The sequence below is a fragment of the Gobio gobio genome, assembly GCF_949357685.1.
Source record: "Gobio gobio genome assembly, chromosome: 3".
In the NCBI taxonomy this organism is placed as follows: Eukaryota; Metazoa; Chordata; class Actinopteri; order Cypriniformes; family Gobionidae; genus Gobio; species Gobio gobio.
In genome coordinates, this window is record NC_137099.1 from 66,670,736 (window position 1) to 66,690,870 (window position 20,135).

The 20,135-nt window shown below is 36.8% G+C and overlaps 1 long non-coding RNA gene across 1 annotated transcript; it reads left to right on the top strand.

Moving 5' to 3' along the window:
* Positions 1–4,536: 4,536 nt before the first annotated feature.
* Positions 4,537–5,809, top strand: LOC307123547. Its single transcript, XR_013816176.1, has 3 exons — positions 4,537–4,627; positions 4,713–4,814; positions 5,386–5,809. It is a non-coding gene; the product is annotated as an uncharacterized lncRNA (long non-coding RNA).
* The last annotated feature ends 14,326 nt before the right edge of the window (positions 5,810–20,135 follow it).

Consider the following 20,135-nt stretch of genomic DNA (forward strand, 5'->3'; position numbering starts at 1 on the left):
TCCACCTTCGGCTGGTACCCTAGAGATCTTCCATATGCAGCCCCTACCGGCTCATATGTGTCTCTTAAGTCCTCCCCACGGGTAGGCATCTTGGCATTCCCTCACTGGGATATGCTTCCCAGTGTACCTTGGTAATCCTGTGTTAAGTGGGAGTCCTTCGTCCGTACTAGTCTTACGACAGGGTACTCACACTTACGCAGGGCGCTGGAAGACAGCTGAGTGGCGGGATTATATTGGGACCCCCATTCGTTAGTCACTAACGTTACGTCGTAGTGACTGAACGAAAGGGAACGTCTCAGTTACGGATGTAACCCTCGTTCCCTGAGGAGGGAACGGAGACGTAACGTTTCCTTGCCACATCAGCTGTGCTACCTGGAACGCAGGAGTTCAGTCTTGGCTCCTCAAGCAGGTAACATAATGCGATATTGCCTCGTACTACCTTATATACTCACGCAGTGAGGCGGAGTTACGTATGCAAATTCCGCATGCCCATGGCTTTGGCACGCCATTGGGCGTTTTCTCTAAACTCGAAGTTGATAGGCTTCTAAGCGAAACCCCCATTCGTTAGTCACTCGGTCGCTCTGTTGCTCTGATTGGTTGTAGGTCTATCCAATTCAGGTCTTTCCTGGTTCGGTTGAAACACGCCCCATAATCACAGCCCAACGCAGCAGTATCAGACTCATATTCTGACTAGAATTGAGTATGACGACGTCAGGCTAGCTCTGACGCGATCAGGAGCAGTAAAAATTGAGAATCTTTTTGGACATAAAGTTGTTTGCGACAACAAGCCTCGAATCAGCCAAATCCCTGGGGGTGCAAATCAGGCTCAAAATCGGGCTTAAAATCTTCAAGTGTGTGACCAGCCTTTTCTCATAAAGAATCACAATTCACAATGACTCCACATCCATAACCCCTTTGAACACAACCTGAAACTCACAAAAACAGGGATGGTCAGTAAATATGAAAACAATTCACGGACAGGTGTGCTTTTAAAAGCAAGCTTGGTTGCAGAATGCAAGTAAAATACATTTCCCACCCACAAAATTAAACATTGCTTTCATTAATGTATAGAAACACATTGTGCTATAGGGCTTATAGCCATGATTATTATTAACAAAAGAGCAAAGGTATTGGTGGAAAAAAACAAAACAAATGCATATAATTCAAATCTTCAAAGGGCAGGTTCATAGGACATAATAGAAGAGAAAAAGAACAAAAAGACAACTAAGATAACATTGTGCACAAAGCATATACTAAACTATTTGCAAGATGACATCAGTGAACATAACAACAAAAGGATTTGTTTTTTTTGTTGCATGTTTCTTTGAAGCAAACAGTACTGCCATGACTTCTGTTTTGTCGTCATGTAACTGAAAAAAAACAGCACTTCCAATTGATAATTTCATCAGTACACTGGCATATGTGGCTGTAGTCACTTGGCAATAGAGCTAGATCTGAGTTTCATAAGTGATTTGGTTGTTTTCCATTATTTTGCCATGGTTGTTTTATTCTGTTGGGAGTGTGTGCAAATTGAACAGGTGCGAGAACTGAGCATAGCAATCAGATATCATTGATTTTGTTAGTGAAAACTTGCTGTCCGATAGTTGCAGAGATGTTAAATCCAGGGGTCAGAAAGTAAAAGTCCTGCCATATTTTTACTCCACTCATGAACTCAGTCAGCTGATTTCACTAATTCATTCTACCCTTCTGGCTGAAAACTGTGCTATTAGCAAATCCAAGTGTCCGGAACAAAATACAGAGCAGGACTTTTTATTTTCTGAACCTGGACTTTCCAGCGCTGACATTTAGTCAGTTTGTCTGAGAAAAATAAAATTGTCAGATCCATACATTGAGCAGTCCCTCCTACTCTGGCCACCCAGCCAGCACAGCCATGAGGAGCCAGATGGGTTTGACCTGGACTCTAACAGCCAGTTTTATCTTCAGTTTCCATGGAGGCTCCACATGGGTTAGCCCAGATGAAGTGAACACTGCTCAGTGTGCATACTACAGGCTGTTAAATGTAAAACTGAATCAGTGTTGGAGTTAATGAGATAATTAAGTGATGATTGAGCATTATTGAAGACACCTGATGATAACAAGCAGAATTACTGAAGGAAAGAGAAACACAAGAACTACAACTGACTTCAGCCACAGCCTTAGATGAAATCAACTGAAGATAAAAGAAGACATTAAATCTCTGAAGAGCTCAGCAGAGGATTAAACATTACCTTGTTATAAATGTGCTTTAGAATTAATTTATAATATTGTATATTATACAAATGGGACTTTATAACAAATTTAGTTATAGATGCACTTTTATGATGGATGGATGCATTTTTATGATGGATAGATGCACTTTTATGATGGATAGGTGCACTTTTATGATGGATAGATGCTCTTTTATGAAGGACAGATGCACTTTTATGATGGATAGATGTACAACCCCAAATCAGAAAAAGTTGGGACAGTATGGAAAACGCATAAAAAAAAAAAAGAAGTGATTTCTAAACTTACTTTGACTTGTATTTCATTGCAGACAATATGAACACAAAATATGTCATGTTCTGTCTGGTCAACTTCATGTCATTTGTAAATATGCATCCTTTCCTGTCATTCAGACCTGCAACACATTTCAAAAAAGGGCTTAAAATTTAGGGCTAGTAATGAGGTCAAATGGTTAAATAATGATGTGATTTGAAACAGGTGATGTCAACAGGTGATTGTAATTATGATTTGGTACAAAAGCAGCATTCAAGAAAGGTCTAATCCTTTAGGAGCAAAGATGGGCCGAGGATCGCCAGTTTGCCAACAAATACGTGAGAAAATTATGTAAATGTTCAAAAACAATGTTCCTCAAAGAAAGATAGGAAGAGATTTGGATATTTCACATTCAACAGTGCATAACATAATTAAGAGATTCAAGGAATCTGGAGGAATTTCAGTGCATAATGGACAAGGGCGCAAGCCTAACCTGAACAACCGTGATCTCCGATCCCTCAGGCGGCACTGCATCAAGAATCGTCATTCATCTAGAAGCGATATCACCATATGGGCTCAGGACTACTTTGGCAAACCTTTGTCAAGTACCACAATACGTAGTTACATCCACAAATGCCAGTTAAAACTGTACTGTGCCAAAAGGAAGCCCTATGTTAACAGTGTCCAGAAGCGCCGTCGACTTCTCTGGGCTCTGAGGCATCAGGGATGGACCATCACACAGTGGAAACATGTACTGTGGTCAGATGAATCAGTATTTCAGGTATTTTTTGGGAGGAATGGACGCCGTGTGCTCCAGACCAAAGAAGAAAAGGATCATCCAGACTGTTACCAGCAACAAGTCCAAAAGCCAGGGTCTGTCATGGTATGGGGTTGTGTCAGTGCCCTTGGCAAAGGTAACTTGCACTTCTGTGAAGGCACCATTAATGCTGAAAAGTACATAGAGATTTTGGAGCATAATATGCTGCCTTCAAGAAGACATCTTTTCCTGGGACGTCCATGCATATTTCAACAAGACAATGCAAAACCACATTCTGCACACATTACAAAGTCCTGGCTGCGGAGGAAGAGGGTACGGGTACTTGACTGGCCTGATGCAGTCCCGACCTGTCCCCAATAGAGAATGTGTGGAAGACCCCGTACTGTTGCCCACCTTAAGACTTGTTTGCAGGAAGAATGGGACAAAATTACACCTGAAACACTTCATCACTTGGTGTCTTCAGTCCCTAAACGTCTTTTAAGTGTTGTGAAAAGGAATGGCAACATTACAAAGTGGTAAATGCTTTACTGTCCCAACTTTTTTTGAAATGTGTTGCAGGTCTGAATGACAGGAAAGGATGCATATTTACAAATAACATGAAGTTGACCAGAAAAAACATGAAATATTTTGTGTTCATATTGTCTGCAATGAAATACAAGTCAAAGTAAATTTAGAATCCGCTTTTCACTTGTTATCACTGACCAGACTGACTTTATTTCTGTCAGACAGAAGCTCTTATTGAGATGAACAGGATTTGTGTTGATGATTCAGGGAATGTTTCATCTGAAGTCTCCAGAATCGTGATTAGTGGCTCCTTTATTTGAGCTCTTGACCCTTGACTCTTTCACATCAGTTTTTCTCTGTTTGCTGTCACTGTGTGTTTATTATGCACACTTGAAGCAGCAGAACTAACCATGAGAAAACGATGATCAGAAGATAATGTTATCATTGAATACATTTGCTGAGCTCAGGCAAGTGTTTGATATCTGAAACTTTACTGTAAAAAATATCTTGCGCTGTTAATAATTATTTTATAATATTGTTGTCATTATCTGCACATTTATTTTTATATACACTGTGCACATAGTCCTAGTCTATGGCGTCACACAGGCACACACACATATCAAGAATCAGCTCATGAATCTCAATAATGGTAACAAACCAAAAGCTTCATCCCGCAATGCATTTGTAACCCATATTTAGTTAAGACTTTTATTTTGGCGGGCCTGCAAACTCACAAATTCCTTAAAATGACTGGTTGCTGAGTTCACTTCCTATGTGTCTCCACTGTGGCTGTGGTATGGTTTGTTTGGCATCCCCAAACAAACCTAAATTGTGCTTCAACTTTAGTTATCAAGCTATGAATACTCGGTGAGTCTTTTTGCCATTCATTTGTCAACTGTAATATGTTTAATTCAGCCGTGTGTTTGCTCACCGAAGTATTATTTTTGACTAGAGTTGCTGCCGCTTTCCAATCAGAGCCTTTGTCTAATTTTTCATTCTGTTTAAACGTTGGGTCACACCTGGAGACCTTGCGTTGATCATTTCAATTTCAAAGGTAAACCTTTTACATGTTATACTATGAGGGCATTGATTTGATATGTTAGCATGGGTGCTAATTTAGAGCATGATTGCTGTTTTGAGTGTGTGCTGTTACTGTGGTGACTACAGCTGAAATAGCTATATGTTTTTTGGTAGTCATTTAAGCTTTTTGATTTTAACGTAGCTACGTATTTTTCTTTTTGATATTGCGCAATACTTTTCACAAATACCAAACTCTGCTTTAGTGTTTTGGGTAATTTGGAGATTAACATTTTTGATTATTGGAATCTGAAGGTGCACTCTGTATTATTATTTTGAATGTTAATTTTGAGTATATGTTTTGATTCTGAAAATGGCATTTAGATTAGTTGACTATGAAATTTAAATTATGGTGAAATTTCATGAAACATGAGATTAATTACTTTACTTTATTATACTTATTTCATATAAGTTATTGCATGATTTTTATTTATTGAAAGGCCTTGCATTAAGCGGGTATGGTTATGCATATATTGAATTACTTTAGTATATGTTATGGTTATTTTATTTTTGAATGGAATTCTTAATTTGTATTTCGGCCTTCTTAGGTCAGGTTTTTTTCCTGGATCAACAAATCTCCATTCTTCAATTATGGATCTTTTGAACTCTCGACCCGTCCTAACTCAAGGACTCTGATCGAGATGGCGAGCTAAGAGAACTTTGATATATGTGGTAGGGTAACCGAACCACACATTCACTGCGATTGAACACTTCCCTATCTGGATTAACTATTGCTCAATTCATCATTAATTGACATTTCACCAGACCTTGTCCTGGTTTTGGAACACATTGTGTCGGGGTTAAGTTTTTCCTCCTTTCTGTTTTTTTTTTCCAAATCATTGGCAGCGCACTAATCTGCCATTGAACTGAACTGTAATTCAAATTGTTTTGTATGTGTCATTGAAGTTATGTTGTTTATGTATTGTTTATGTTGGTTATGTTTTGTTATCTACTAAATACACACACTCATACTAAAATGACTCCAGTGTACTCATTCACAACCCAGGCTCCGTGACGATCCCTCTTCTATTGCCAGGTGGCATCCGCAGTCAATTGCCTAGCTTCTACTTGTTACACATTCTGGGAGTCACCATAGTACAAAACTCATCCATGACTCCCAGCATGCACTGCAGGATGAAGCGTTTGTTACCATTGTTGTGATTCATGATCTGATTCTTGATGTGTGTGTTTGACGAGTATCTGCTGCAGCTCTAAACTTTCTGAAAACATTGAATTTGTATTTTTTTAAGAATTCATTCTGCACTGCTGGACATCATGGACTAACTTCACAAAACTTTTATAGATAGCAGCACATAAATAAAGTAAATGTATACCATCCATTTAATCATAAACTGGATCAGATCTTGAGATTATGACTTGATCAAGAAACTTCTGATCGTGATTTCTTTCATGCCATAACAAACATATTTGATTAAAAGGCAGTTACAGCAGAAAGAGGAGAATTAAAAGACAAGTAAAGGGTAAAGAGCTCAAATAAAGGAGCCACTGATCACGATTCTGGTGACTTCAGATGAAACATTCAATGAACCATCAACATCTAAACCTCTGTTCATCTCAATAAGAGCTGGTGTGTGTAGATTCATGATGTCTAAAACATCCAGGTAATACAATAAACAGTCAAACACACTTTATTAAACGTCAATGGACTAAACACAAGTTAACAATACGTGTCAGTGTTCATCCAAACACGAAGTAACTCTGGCAAATACACACATACAGTCACATGTAACACACATCTGACACACGTTGTGTAACTATAACACATTATTGTGTAAAAGGTTTCAACACACTTCTGTGTAAGAGGAATAACACATTAGTTGAGTTACAGGTAACACAGAGATGTGTTAAAGAAAACGACACAGGTTGTGTGTTAAATTTTACGCAACATGTGTTGTCCCTGAGCACACACACTACATGTGTTAACATCTACACAACATGTGTTGTCCCTGAGCACACACACTACATGTGTTAAAATCTACACAACATGTGTTAAAATCTACACAACATGTGTTGTCCCTGAGCACACACACTACATGTGTTAAAATCTACACGAAATGTGTTGTCCCTGAGCACACACACTACATGTGTTAAAATCTACACAACTTGTGTTGTCCCTGAGCACACACACTACATGTGTTAAAATCTACACGAAATGTGTTGTCCCTGAGCACACACACTACATGTGTTAAAACCGACACAACATGTGTCAATTTTTAACACATCTGGTTGTGTTGTTCTCAACACATCCTGTTATAAAGCGCGACACACACCATCATTGTGCATTGTATGCAGTGTTTATGTTCTCAAACAAACAGGCCTGAGTAAATAAAAGTTATTTATATAGAATGTTTTATCAGTTGCTACATTTTAATTTAATTCAAAGCGCAAACTCTGTCAACTGTTATCTCTTCATGATCTTTTCTCAAAAGCAGCATCGATGTGGTGTTGAAGTGTGAATAATTGAGTTTATAGAGTCATAGAGTTTGAAACATTGTACTTTGTGTGCACATGCGTTCTGTACTCGACTATTGATTAAATGCTTAATAATTTAGTTTCACTTTATTTTTAAAATTACATCTGAGTATGTGATTACCTGACACAATTAGTGTGTTAAAATGACTTACACATTTATTGTGTTAAATTTGACACAACATGTGTTGTCCCTGAGCACACTCACTACATGTGTTAAAACTAACACAACATGTGTCATTTTTAACACATCTCTTTTTAGAGTGTACACTCTAAAAAGAGATGTGTTAAAAAACAACACACTGAGTGTGTTGATGGTATTTTGACACATGTTGTGTAGATATAACACACAATGTGTGTTAAATGTTACTCTGGATGAACAGCAGTGGGTGTTTTGGCAGCCAATCACATCATGCCTCTTTTTCAATGTCTTTTTCAAATGCTTTCTCCGCTTTTCACTTGTTATCACTGACCAGACTGACTTTATTTCTGTCAGACAGAAGCTCTTATTGAGATGAACAGGATTTGTGTTGATGATTCATTTAATGTTTCATCTGAAGTCTCCAGAATCGTGATTAGTGGCTCTTTTATTTGAGCTCTTGACCCTTGACTCTTTCACATCAGTTTTTCTCTGTTTGCTGTGACTGTGTGTTTATTATGCACACTTGAAGCAGCAGAACTAACCATGAGAAAACTATGATCAGATGATGATGTTATCATCACATACATTTGCTGAGCTCAGCAAGTGTTTGATATCTAAAACTTTACTGTAAATGATAATCAGTTATTAATAATTTTTTTTTAATGTTATTGTCATACATAAAGTAAATGTATACCATCCATTTAATCATAAACTGGATCAGATCTTGAGATTATGACTTGATCAAGAAACTTCTGATCGTGTTTTCTTTCATGCCATAACAAACATATTTGATTAAAAGGCAGTTACAGCAGAAAGAGGAGAATTAAAAGACAAGTAAAGGGTCAAGAGCTCAAATAAAGGAGCCACTGATCACGATTCTGGTGACTTCAGATGAAACATTCAATGAACCATCAACATCTAAACCTCTGTTCATCTCAATAAGAGCTGGTGTGTGTAGATTCATGATGTCTAAAACATCCAGGTAATACAATAAACAGTCAAACACTCTTTATTAAACGTCAATGGACTAAACACAAGTCAACAATACGTGTCAGTGTTCATCCAAACACGAAGTAACATGTAACACACATCTGACACACGTTGTGTAACTATAACACATTATTGTGTAAAAGGTTTCAACACACTTCTGTGTAAGAGGAATAACACATTAGTTGAGTTACAGGTAACACGGAGATGTGTTAAAGAAAACGACACAGGTTGTGTGTTAAATTTTACGCAACATGTGTTGTCCCTGAGCACACACACTACATGTGTTAAAATCTACACAACATGTGTTGTCCCTGAGCACACACACTACATGTGTTAACATCTACACAACATGTGTTGTCCCTGAGCACACACACTACATGTGTTAAAATCTACACAACATGTGTTAAAATCTACACAACGTGTTGTCCCTGAGCACACACACTACATGTGTTAAAATCTACACAACATGTGTTGTCCCTGAGAACACACACACACAATATGTGTTAAAATCTACACAACTTGTGTTGTCCTTGAGCATACACACTACATGTGTTAAAATCTACACGAAATGTGTTGTCCCTAAGCACACACACTACATGTGATAAAACTGACACAACATGTGTCAATTTTTAACACATCTGGTTGTGTTGTTCTCAACACATCATATTATAAAGCGCGACACACACCATCATTGTGCATTGTATGCAGTGTTTATGTTCTCAAACAAACAGGCCTGAGTAAATAAAAGTTATTTATACAGAATGTTTTATCAGTTGCTACATTTTAATTTAATTCAAAGCGCAAACTCTGTCAACTGTTATCTCTTCATGATCTTTTCTCAAAAGCGGCATCGATGTGGTGTTGAAGTGTGAATAATTGAGTTTATAGAGTCATAGAGTTTGAAACATTGTACTTTGTGTGCACATGCGTTCTGTACTCGACTATTGATTAAATGCTTAATAATTTAGTTTCACTTTATTTTTAAAATTACATCTGAGTATGTGATTACCTGACACAATTAGTGTGTTAAAATGACTTACACATTTATTGTGTTAAATTTGACACAACATGTGTTGTCCCTGAGCACACTCACTACATGTGTTAAAACTAACACAACATGTGTCATTTTTAACACATCTCTTTTTAGAGTGTACTGTCCCAACTTTTTCTGATTTGGGGTTGTACTTTTATGATGGACAGATGCTCTTTTATGATGGATAGATGCACTTTTATGATGGATAGATGCACTTTTATGATGATAGATGCTCTTTTATGATGGATGGAGGCACGTTTATGATGGATAGATGCACTTTTATGATGATAGATGCACTTTTATGATGATAGATGCACTTTTATGATGGACAGATGCACTTTTATGATGGACAGATGCACTTTTATGATGATAGATGCTCTTTTATGATGGATGGATGCACTTTTATGATGGATAGATGAACTTTTATGGACATAAACAGTCATTCATTGCCCTTATAAAGCTTAGAAGAGTCAGGACATTTATTAATATAACTCTGATTGTGTTCATCTGAAAGAAGAATGTCATACACACCTAGGATGACTTGAGAGAGAGTAAATCATGGGTTAATTTTCATTTGTGTTTGACCTCACTATTATGGTGATCAGTGTTCCATTTGGTTGAGCACTTGAACTTCATTTATAAACTAATATTTTTTTTATTGAAGCAACAAGAAATCTAAATTATTTGGTTTTAATGGAAAAAATTAATTATATACATAATTATATATTTATATACATACACACAGACACAACTTGTGAAATGTTTATTTGTGTTGATATAATCCCTCTATATTTGTGACAATGTCTTGCAGTTCATCATTCTTCACACATACACACTTCAACATTCATCATCAAAACACAACAATGGTAACTATAGTAACTCAAGAGTAAATCGGAAGTAAAATATGAAGTACTCTCTACAGTTCTTTTTTTCTAGAACTCTTGTGTAAGTGATACTAACTAAACATTTATCCGCACAACATACTATTCCTATTTCACTTTCACCTCTTTGCATGCTTTTTTATCCAACCAATTTGATTTTACAGTGTAATAAACCCTTTTACCGTTTCAGTGCTGATATGAATGTAACAGCTGCTCCTCCAAATGCTGCTGCTAATGCAGCTACTGCAGATACTCTTCCAGATGTGGCCACTTTCCCTGCAGATGCTGCAGCTCTTGCTGCTCCTGCTGATGCTGCGGCTGCCAGACCTGTAACTATTCCTTGTGCTGCTAATCCTGTTCCTGTTGCAGATGTCTGCACTGCTTCTCCTGTGGCCTCGAACACTTTTTCTACAACTGTCTGCACTGCTTCTCCTGTCTCGAAAGCTTTTTCTGCAACTGTCTGCACTGCTTCTGTTGTCTCTAATGCTTTTTCTGTAAGTGACCATGCTGCATCTGCAGCTGTCTTTACAGCTAATTTTGCAGCTTCAGTTGCTGCAGCTTCTACAGCTTCTCCTGCTGCACTGCCTGCAATAGCTGTTGCTATCATACCTACTATTTTTGCTATTCCTAGTATTCCAATTGCTAGTAACATTTTCTGTGCAATATTTGCCAACTGTGTCTGTACCTCGTTTTTTTTTAACATATCAAGAGTGTAAGGGTTCATTTCATTTGTCTTCATTATTGCACTGATCTTGTTCAGCAGTTCTGTGACCTGATCTTGACTGTTTCTGTCCTCATTGTTGAATGAGTGATATCTGCCACCACAGCTGTCAACGGTTTCCAGTAAATGATCACTTTCCTTGATGTACTCGTCTAAAGGCTTTCCCTTCAGCTGATCATTGTGAGTGAACAGAATGATGGTACGGCACAAGGCCTTGTCTCCAAAGCTCTCCTGAATCCATTTCACTGTGTCTCTCTCCTCTTTTGTGAATCTCATACCCAGTTTGAGCATCAGCAGAAACACATCAGGGCCAGGAGCACACATCTCTACACACTTTTGTATTTCAGCCATTAGTTGGTGTTTTGTCACAGCTGTATTAAACAGTCCTGGAGTGTCAATTACAGAGATGGTCTTTCCACCCACCACTCCTTCCTGTTTCTCACACAATTTATAGGAAGATTTTAGCAAATCAACAACTTCAAAAGCCTTTTTGCCCAGAATGGTGTTTCCTGTTGCACTTTTTCCTGATCCATTTTTCCCCAGAAGAACGAGCCTCAGATCACTAACTGATGAAAAAGGTCAACATTAACACACATTTGCATTCAAACAATCATGTCATTTTTTTATGAGGATGAAAATTATATCTCATGACCATCTTTGTTTATAGCTTTCTTTGCAACAAATTATGTGTCTAACTGCCCATTTAAAGGAAACGCTGATCACCATAATGGTGCATTTTTAACATTTTTAATAACTCATCAACATCTAAACCTCTGTTAATTCTCAAAAAAATCTCAAAAAGAACTGTAGAGGTCTGACAGAAATAAAGAAATGTAATGTCTTTTCAGTTGATTTCATCTAAAGCTGTGGCTGAAGTCAGTTGTAGTTCTTGTGTTTCTCTTTCCTTCAGTGATTCTGAAGGTATCTGTTAACATCAGGTGTTCATCACTAATTCTCAATCATCACTCAATTAATCACTTAACCCCATTAAGTATCTTATTAACGTTAACACTGCTTCAGTTACATTTAACATCAGGGAATTTACTGTGTAAACAGAAAATATATCAGGAAACCAAGCCAATAATGCTGATATACATCTTCCTTTAAATCTCTGAAGATCTCAGCAGAGGTGGATTAAACAACTCCACAAACAGCATTACCAGCTTCACACATTACTAACCAGACTTTGACTTTATTTCTGTCAGACGTCTACAGAAGCTGTTATTTAGGTTTAGATGTTGATGATTTATTGAAAATAATAGTTTCGTTTGAAGTCACCATTATGGTGATCAGCATTTGCTTTAGTTGGGCTCTTGACCCTTGACTTTTTAACATTCATTTTTTCTCTGGTTGCAGCAACTGTTTGTCAGTGAAAACAGCAAGAGAAAATTGATGATTCATTGATAACAGATGATATTGAAGTGTAAAATCTGCTAAGCATATTGTTTAGATTCCAGTTTTATTGTTGATACTATAAGAAAACAAGCAGATATAATTACTAAAAACACCACAATTAAATTTGTCAAATACATAATATTGTTTTAAAAAAACATTCATAGGTTCAAACCTCATCACTAAAAAGATTTTTAAAAAATCACTAAAATATCAATTTTTCTACTCTATCAACAGAAAAAAAAAAAAAAAAAATACAAATATATTAATTTTTGTATAAGATTCTTTTTTACCATTCCTGTCATGTTAAGGACATTTTCTCCTCTAGTTTAACAGCAATCAAACAGAAGTATCAGTTTTGTTAAAAGGTTACAGACCTTTCTGTGTTGAAGTCATTGTTATTGTGTTGTCGTCGCTCAGGTTTCTCCGCTGTCCTTCTGTGAAAGTGCTGCAGCTCCTCTGATGGCAGTCAAACCCTTCTGTTCAAACACTCACTGTGATCATGTGACTACAGCTTCCTCAGACCTTTAGTTCCACTTTTTCTAACATTCATTTGTTATTTTCCTCATTGTTATTTACCTTGACAAACCATTCATTTCTACACTTTGAAATTGATAAATGAGCAGGACAAATTATAAGTGCCACTTGAGGGCACTATAAACCTGCATAACTTCAAGGTCTCAGTGCAGTTGGTTACGGTTTACGTTAATCAGTATGTTGAAGATACTTATGTATAAATATTAATATCGCTATACCTTTACCTTTCCCAGTACTTGTTGCCGTGTAGGAATGGGTTCAGCAAAGGAACTTTGTACACTCTAAAAAGAGATGTGTTAAAAATGACACATGTTGTGTTAGTTGTAACACATGTAGTGAGTGTGCTCAGGGACAACACATGTTGTGTCAAATTTAACACGATAAATGTGTAAGTCATTTTAACACACAAATTGTGTCAGGTAATCACATACTCAGATGTAATTTTAAAAATAAAGTGAAACTAAATTATTAAGCATTTAATCAATAGTCGAGTACAGAACGCATGTGCACACAAAGTACAATGTTTCAAACTCTATGACTCTATAAACTCAATTATTCACACTTCAACACCACATCGATGCTGCTTTTGAGAAAAGATCATGAAGAGATAACAGTTGACAGAGTTTGCGCTTTGAATTAAATTAAAATGTAGCAACTGATAAAACATTCTATATAAATAACTTTTATTTACTCAGGCCTGTTTGTTTGAGAACATAAACACTGCATACAATGCACAATGATGGTGTGTGTCGGTGCTTTATAACATGATGTGTTGAGAACAACACAACCAGATGTGTTAAAAATTGACTCATGTTGTGTTAGTTTTAACACATGTAGTGTGTGTGTGCTCAGGGACAACACAAGTTGTGTAGATTTTAACACATGTAGTGTGTGTGCTCAGGGAAAACACATGTTGTGTAGATTTTAACACATGTAGTGTGTGTGCTCAGGGACAACACAAGTTGTGTATATTTTAACACATGTAGTGTGTGTGCTCAGGGACAACACAAGTTGTGTAGATTTTAACACATATTGTGTGTGTGTTCTCAGGGACAACACATGTTGTGTAGATTTTAACACATGTAGTGTGTGTGTGCTCAGGGACAACACATGTTGTGTAGATTTTAACACATGTAGTGTGTGTGCTCAGGGACAACACAAGTTGTGTATATTTTAACACATGTAGTGTGTGTGCTCAGGGACAACACAAGTTGTGTAGATTTTAACACATATTGTGTGTGTGTTCTCAGGGAAAACACATGTTGTGTAGATTTTAACACATGTAGTGTGTGTGTGCTCAGGGACAACACGTTGTGTAGATTTTAACACATGTAGTGTGTGTGTGCTCAGGGACAACACATTGTGTAGATTTTAACACATGTAGTGTGTGTGTGCTCAGGGACAACACGTTGTGTAGATTTCAACACATGTAGTGTGTGTGCTCAGGGACAACACATGTTGTGTAGATTTTAACACATGTAGTGTGTGTGCTCAGGGACAACACATGTTGTGTAGATTTTAACACATGTAGTGTGTGTGCTCAGGGACAACACATGTTGCGTAAAATTTAACACACAACCTGTGTCGTTTTCTTTAACACATCTCTGTGTTACCTGTAACTCAACTAATGTGTTATTCCTCTTACACAGAAGTGTGTTGAAACCTTTTACACAATAATGTGTTATAGTTACACAACGTGTGTCAGATGTGTGTTACATGTGACTGTATGTGTGTATTTGCCAGAGTTACTTCGTGTTTGGATGAACACTGACACGTATTGTTAACTTGTGTTTAGTCCATTGACGTTTAATAAAGAGTGTTTGACTGTTTATTGTATTACCTGGATGTTTTAGACATCATGAATCTACACACACCAGCTCTTATTGAGATGAACAGAGGTTTAGATGTTGATGGTTCATTGAATGTTTCATCTGAAGTCACCAGAATCGTGATCAGTGGCTCCTTTATTTGAGCTCTTGACCCTTTACTTGTCTTTTAATTCTCCTCTTTCTGCTATAACTGCATTTTAATCAAATATGTTTGTTATGGCATGAATGAAAGTTTCTTGATCAAGTCATAATCTCAAGATCTGATCCAGTTTATGTGTAAATGGATGGTATACATTTACTTTATTTGTGTGTGTTAGCTATAAAAGTTTTGTGAAACTACTCCATGATGTCCAGTAGTGCAGATTGAATTCATAAAAATTAAAAAATTCAATGTTTTCAGAAAGTTTAGAGCTGCAGCAGACACTCGTCAAACACACACATCAAGAATCAGATCATGAATCGCAACAATGGTGACAAACGCTTCATCCTGCAGTGCATGCTGGGAGACATGGATGAGTTTTGTACTATGGTGACTCCCAGAATGCATTGCGGGATGAAGCTTTTGGTTTGTTACCATTATTGAGATTCATGAGCTGATTCTTGATATGTGTGTGTGCCTGTGTGACACCATAGACTAGAACATCCTATCTATGTGCACTGTGTATCTAAAAACAAATGTGCAGATAATGACAGCAATAACATTAAAAAAATTATTAATAACTGAATACATTTTTTACAGTATAGTTTCACATATCAAACACTCGCTGAGCTCAGCAATTGTATGCGATGATAATATTGTCATCTGATCATAGTTTTCTCATGGTAATTTCTGCTGCTTCAAATGTGTTTATTAAATACACAGTCATAGAAAACAGAGAAAAACTGATGTGAAAGAGTCAAGGGTCAAGACCTCAAATAAAGGAGCCACTAATCACGATTCTGGTGACTTCAGATGAAACATTCAATGAATCATCAACACAAATCCTGTTCATCTCAATAAGAGCTTCTGTCTGACAGAAATAAAGTCAGTCTGGTCAGTGATAACAAGTGAAAAGCGGTGAAAGCATTTGAAAAAGACATTGAAAAAGAGGCATGATGTGATTGGCTGCCAAAACACCCACTGACGTTCATCCAGAGTAACATTTAACACACATTGTGTGTTATATCTACACAACATGTGTCAAAATACCATCAACACACTCAGTGTGTTGTTTTTAACACATCTCTTTTTAAAGTGTATAGTGCACACTTCTTGCATGCAGAAGGCTTTCAAGAACAAAAGTAATGTTGGGCCTGTGCCCCAGTAGAGCTTTATGTCTAGCGACGCCCCTGGCACCCCTCTTTTTAAGTCTAGGGGTGAGAAGAGGAGTGTAACAAAAATAGTGTGTAGAGAAGGAGAGATCTGCCGTCTCCAGGTCCTAGAGAAAATACAAAATGCTCAACAACACCAATTTCAAAATAACCCAAGATTTATTAAACAAACTGGAAATTAACAAAAGACTCCAGGAGGGGAGAGGCCAAAAAACAAAAAAACATTCTTAATAAAGTTGTAAGGTATAACTTACCTACCAAGAGAAAAAAAAAACACAAAATCAATTCCCTAAATATGCTATCATGTGATATTGAGCAGGTGACCTACACCTACACCATTGGTGCACACCGCCATCTAGTAGTTGAAACAAATCATTACATTTGGCTCCTATATGAACCAGCCCCATAATTATAATAATGCAAATTATAAACATAAAAGGAGCTTCAGTGCTCGGTGTCCAGCAGTAAACCAGAGGCTTTCATAAGGGGAAAGGCATTAAAGGATTAGTTCACTTCAAAATGAAAATTTCCTGAAAATGTCCCTATCCCTATCTCATCCAAGGTGTTCATGTGTTTCTTTCTTCAGTGGAAAAGAAATGTAGGTTTTTTAGGGAAACATTTCAGGATTTTTCTTAACATAATGGACTTCAATGGCAACCAGGGGCTCAGCCCCCAGTGAGGGCATGAAAAAAAATGGTAAGACTTTAGTTCAGGGTCCAATTCTCACTATTAACTACACAGTAAAATCCCCAGAGTTAAATTAACACTGCTCAGAGAACATTTGGTCCCACTCTACAGAGTGTTAAAGTAACACTGAATCAGTGTTAAAGTTAATGAGATAATTAAGAGATTAATTAAGTGATAATTGACCATTAGTGGTGAACACTTGATGATAATGAGTAGAATCACTGAAGGAAAGAGAAAAAGAAAAACACAAGAACTACGACTGACTATTAAAAAGACATTCAATCTCTGAAGATCTCAGCAGAGGAGGATTAAACAACTCCACAAACAGCATTACCAGCTTCACACATTACTAACCAGACTGACTTTATTTCTGTCAGACGACTACAGAAGCTCTTATTGAGGTTTAGATGTTGATGTTTTATTGAAAATTAAAGTTGTTTGAAGTTACCATTATTGTGATTAGTGTTTGCTTTAATTGGGGTCTTGACCCTTGACTTGCCAACAAAAGTTTTTCTCTGGCTGCTGTAACTGTTCGTTACGGTGAAAATGGCAAGAAAATCTTGACGCTTGTTGTTTATGATACAGTTGTTATCATCATATAGTGCCTTATTTGCTGATCCCCTGAAAGTCATTGATTATAGGAGCATTGTGATTCTAGGGCAGAAGATCCAGCAATGTTATCATCAGAGAAACTAAACAATTATCAAAAAATTTTACGTAAGATTTGTACTGCGGTTTAATAACACATCACACAATAAGCAGTTCTAACTCGTGCGAGTTTTACTCACACACACATATCAAGAATCTGCCTATGAATCTCAACAATGGTGACATGCTTCATGCCACAATGCATTCTGGGTGCATCACGCAAAACTCATCTATGGCTCCCAGAATGCATTGTGGCATGAAGCATGTCACCATTGTTGAGATTCATAGGCAGATTCTTGATGTCTGTGTGTGAGTTCATCTCGCAGGAGTTAGAAACGATTAGTGTACAATCGGTTGCAAAACTAATTCAGCTTTTCTGATTAAAACAGTGTTGGATCTTTTCTAAAATCACAATAAAAAAAGTGAATAGTATATTGCTCATACTCAGTCATAAAATCAATGAATTAAATCATTATACAATGATCATATTCTCATCATCGAGCAGCCGACAGCATCTGATTGTGTTTACTCTTGCTTTTCTTGCTATAGCAAACTCAGTTACAGCAGCCAGAGAAACACTAATGTTAAAAAGTCATCAAACTGCCCAACTAAAGAAAACACTGATCACCATGATGGTCACATTAAAAACTAACAATTTTCACAACAAAATCAAACAAAACATTTGTTAATTCTCAATAAGAGACGTCTGACAGAAATAAAGTCTGTCTGGTTTGTAATGTGTGAAGCTGGTAATGCTGTTTGTGGAGTTGTTTAATCCTCCTCTGCTGAGATCTTCAGAGATTTAATGTCTTTTTTATAGTCAGTCGTAGTTCTTGTGTTTTTCTTTTTCTCTTTCCTTCAGTGATTCTACTCATTATCATCAGGTGTTCACCACTAATGGTCAATTATCACTTAATTAATCTCTCAAGTATCTCATTAACTTTAACACTGATTCAGTGTTACTTTAACACTCTGTAGAGTGGGACCAAATGTTCTCTGAGCAGTGTTAATTTAACTCTGGGGATTTTACTGTGTAGTAGCTTATTAGTATGCATATTAGGATATTGGCTGTTTATTATAACTTATGAAGCAAATATTAATGCCTTATTCTGCATGACCATATTGTACATCCCTTAATCATACAATGTAGGCAGGTTTATAATCACTGAGATCCCAAATGTGAGGTTTGGGGGGTAACGGAGGCATGGCCCCTCGAGAAAATGTTGATTTCTATGATCTACATATGTGCATTTTAAAATGTTCTGAACGCCAAAAAATTTGATAACAATAGCTTGAAAACCATGTCAGTGGGCAGATATGACTGATAAAGTGTTTTCCATTTTTGTTAGTGAAGACAGTAAACATATGTTTAACTGATATTTATATGTTTTATGAATCATTTTTGTAGACATGTTAATTTACTGAAGGCTAACAGGAAAGCTAGGTAACTACATTTATTAAATTAATTCACAATATGCACACATTCATTACTAATCTTATGCCCAATACAGGCTGAAAAAATCTGAGCTTTTTTATTTACTGAGAGCTACACATGGAATTAATAATTTACAATATGCCCACATTTATTACTAATATTACTTTAATATTTCTTGTTTGTTAATTATATTATAAATTACATTAAATAGGCCTATTTCAAATCAAAATGGCGAAGTTAGACAAAAGTGTATTAATTTGCGTAAATATTTTTGTCAGTTGTTTAACATTTCTGACTTAAAGAAGCAGCTGTCAAATATGAAATGTTTAGTTTAGCAACATATCTCGCACTTGACGTCGAGCTGCACTGCTAAAATTCCCGCTCAGCCTCAGCAGCTTCTGTGAACATAAAGCCTGCCTACTCTGATTTGATTGGTTTACTCAAATATTTTGACATTAATGTGTGGTGACAGACCAATGAGGCTCAGATCAACACACACACCTCTGCTTCTGACCTGTGCTCTGCTCGACGCCACAGCGGATCGAAGAACACGCTGATTAACGCAGATTAAAAGACGGGACGAAGGCAAAGTCTCCTGCCAGTTTCATATGTTTGAAAGGTTAATCACACATTTTTTTAGGGGGGCTGGACAGAAGTTTAGGGGGGGCTGAAGCCCCCTTTAAAAGGGCCTAGTGACGCCCATGATGGCAACCAACGGTTGAAGGTCCAAATCACTGCAATAAATCATCAACATCTAAACCTCAATAAGAACTTCTGTAGTCGTCTGACAGAAATAAAGTAAATCTGGTTAGTAATGTGTGAAGCTGGTAATGCTGTTTGTGGAGTTGTTTAATCCTCCTCTGCTGAGATCTTCAGAGATTTAATGTCTTCTTTTATCTTCAGTTGATTTCATCTAAAGCTGTGGCTAAAGTTGTAGTTCTTGTGTTTCTCATCACTAATAGTCAATCATCACTTAATTAATCACTTAATTATCTCATTAACTTTAACACTTTTTAAGTGTTACTTTTAACACCCTGTAGTGTGGACACATATGTACACTGAGGAGTGTTAATTTAACACTGGGGATTTTGCTGTGTAAGTAAACAAACTATACATAACAAATTGTAATGAAAAAATACACACACTTGATTACACACTTTTATATCAATTCACAATGCTCTTCAGTCCTCCACGCTCAAGGG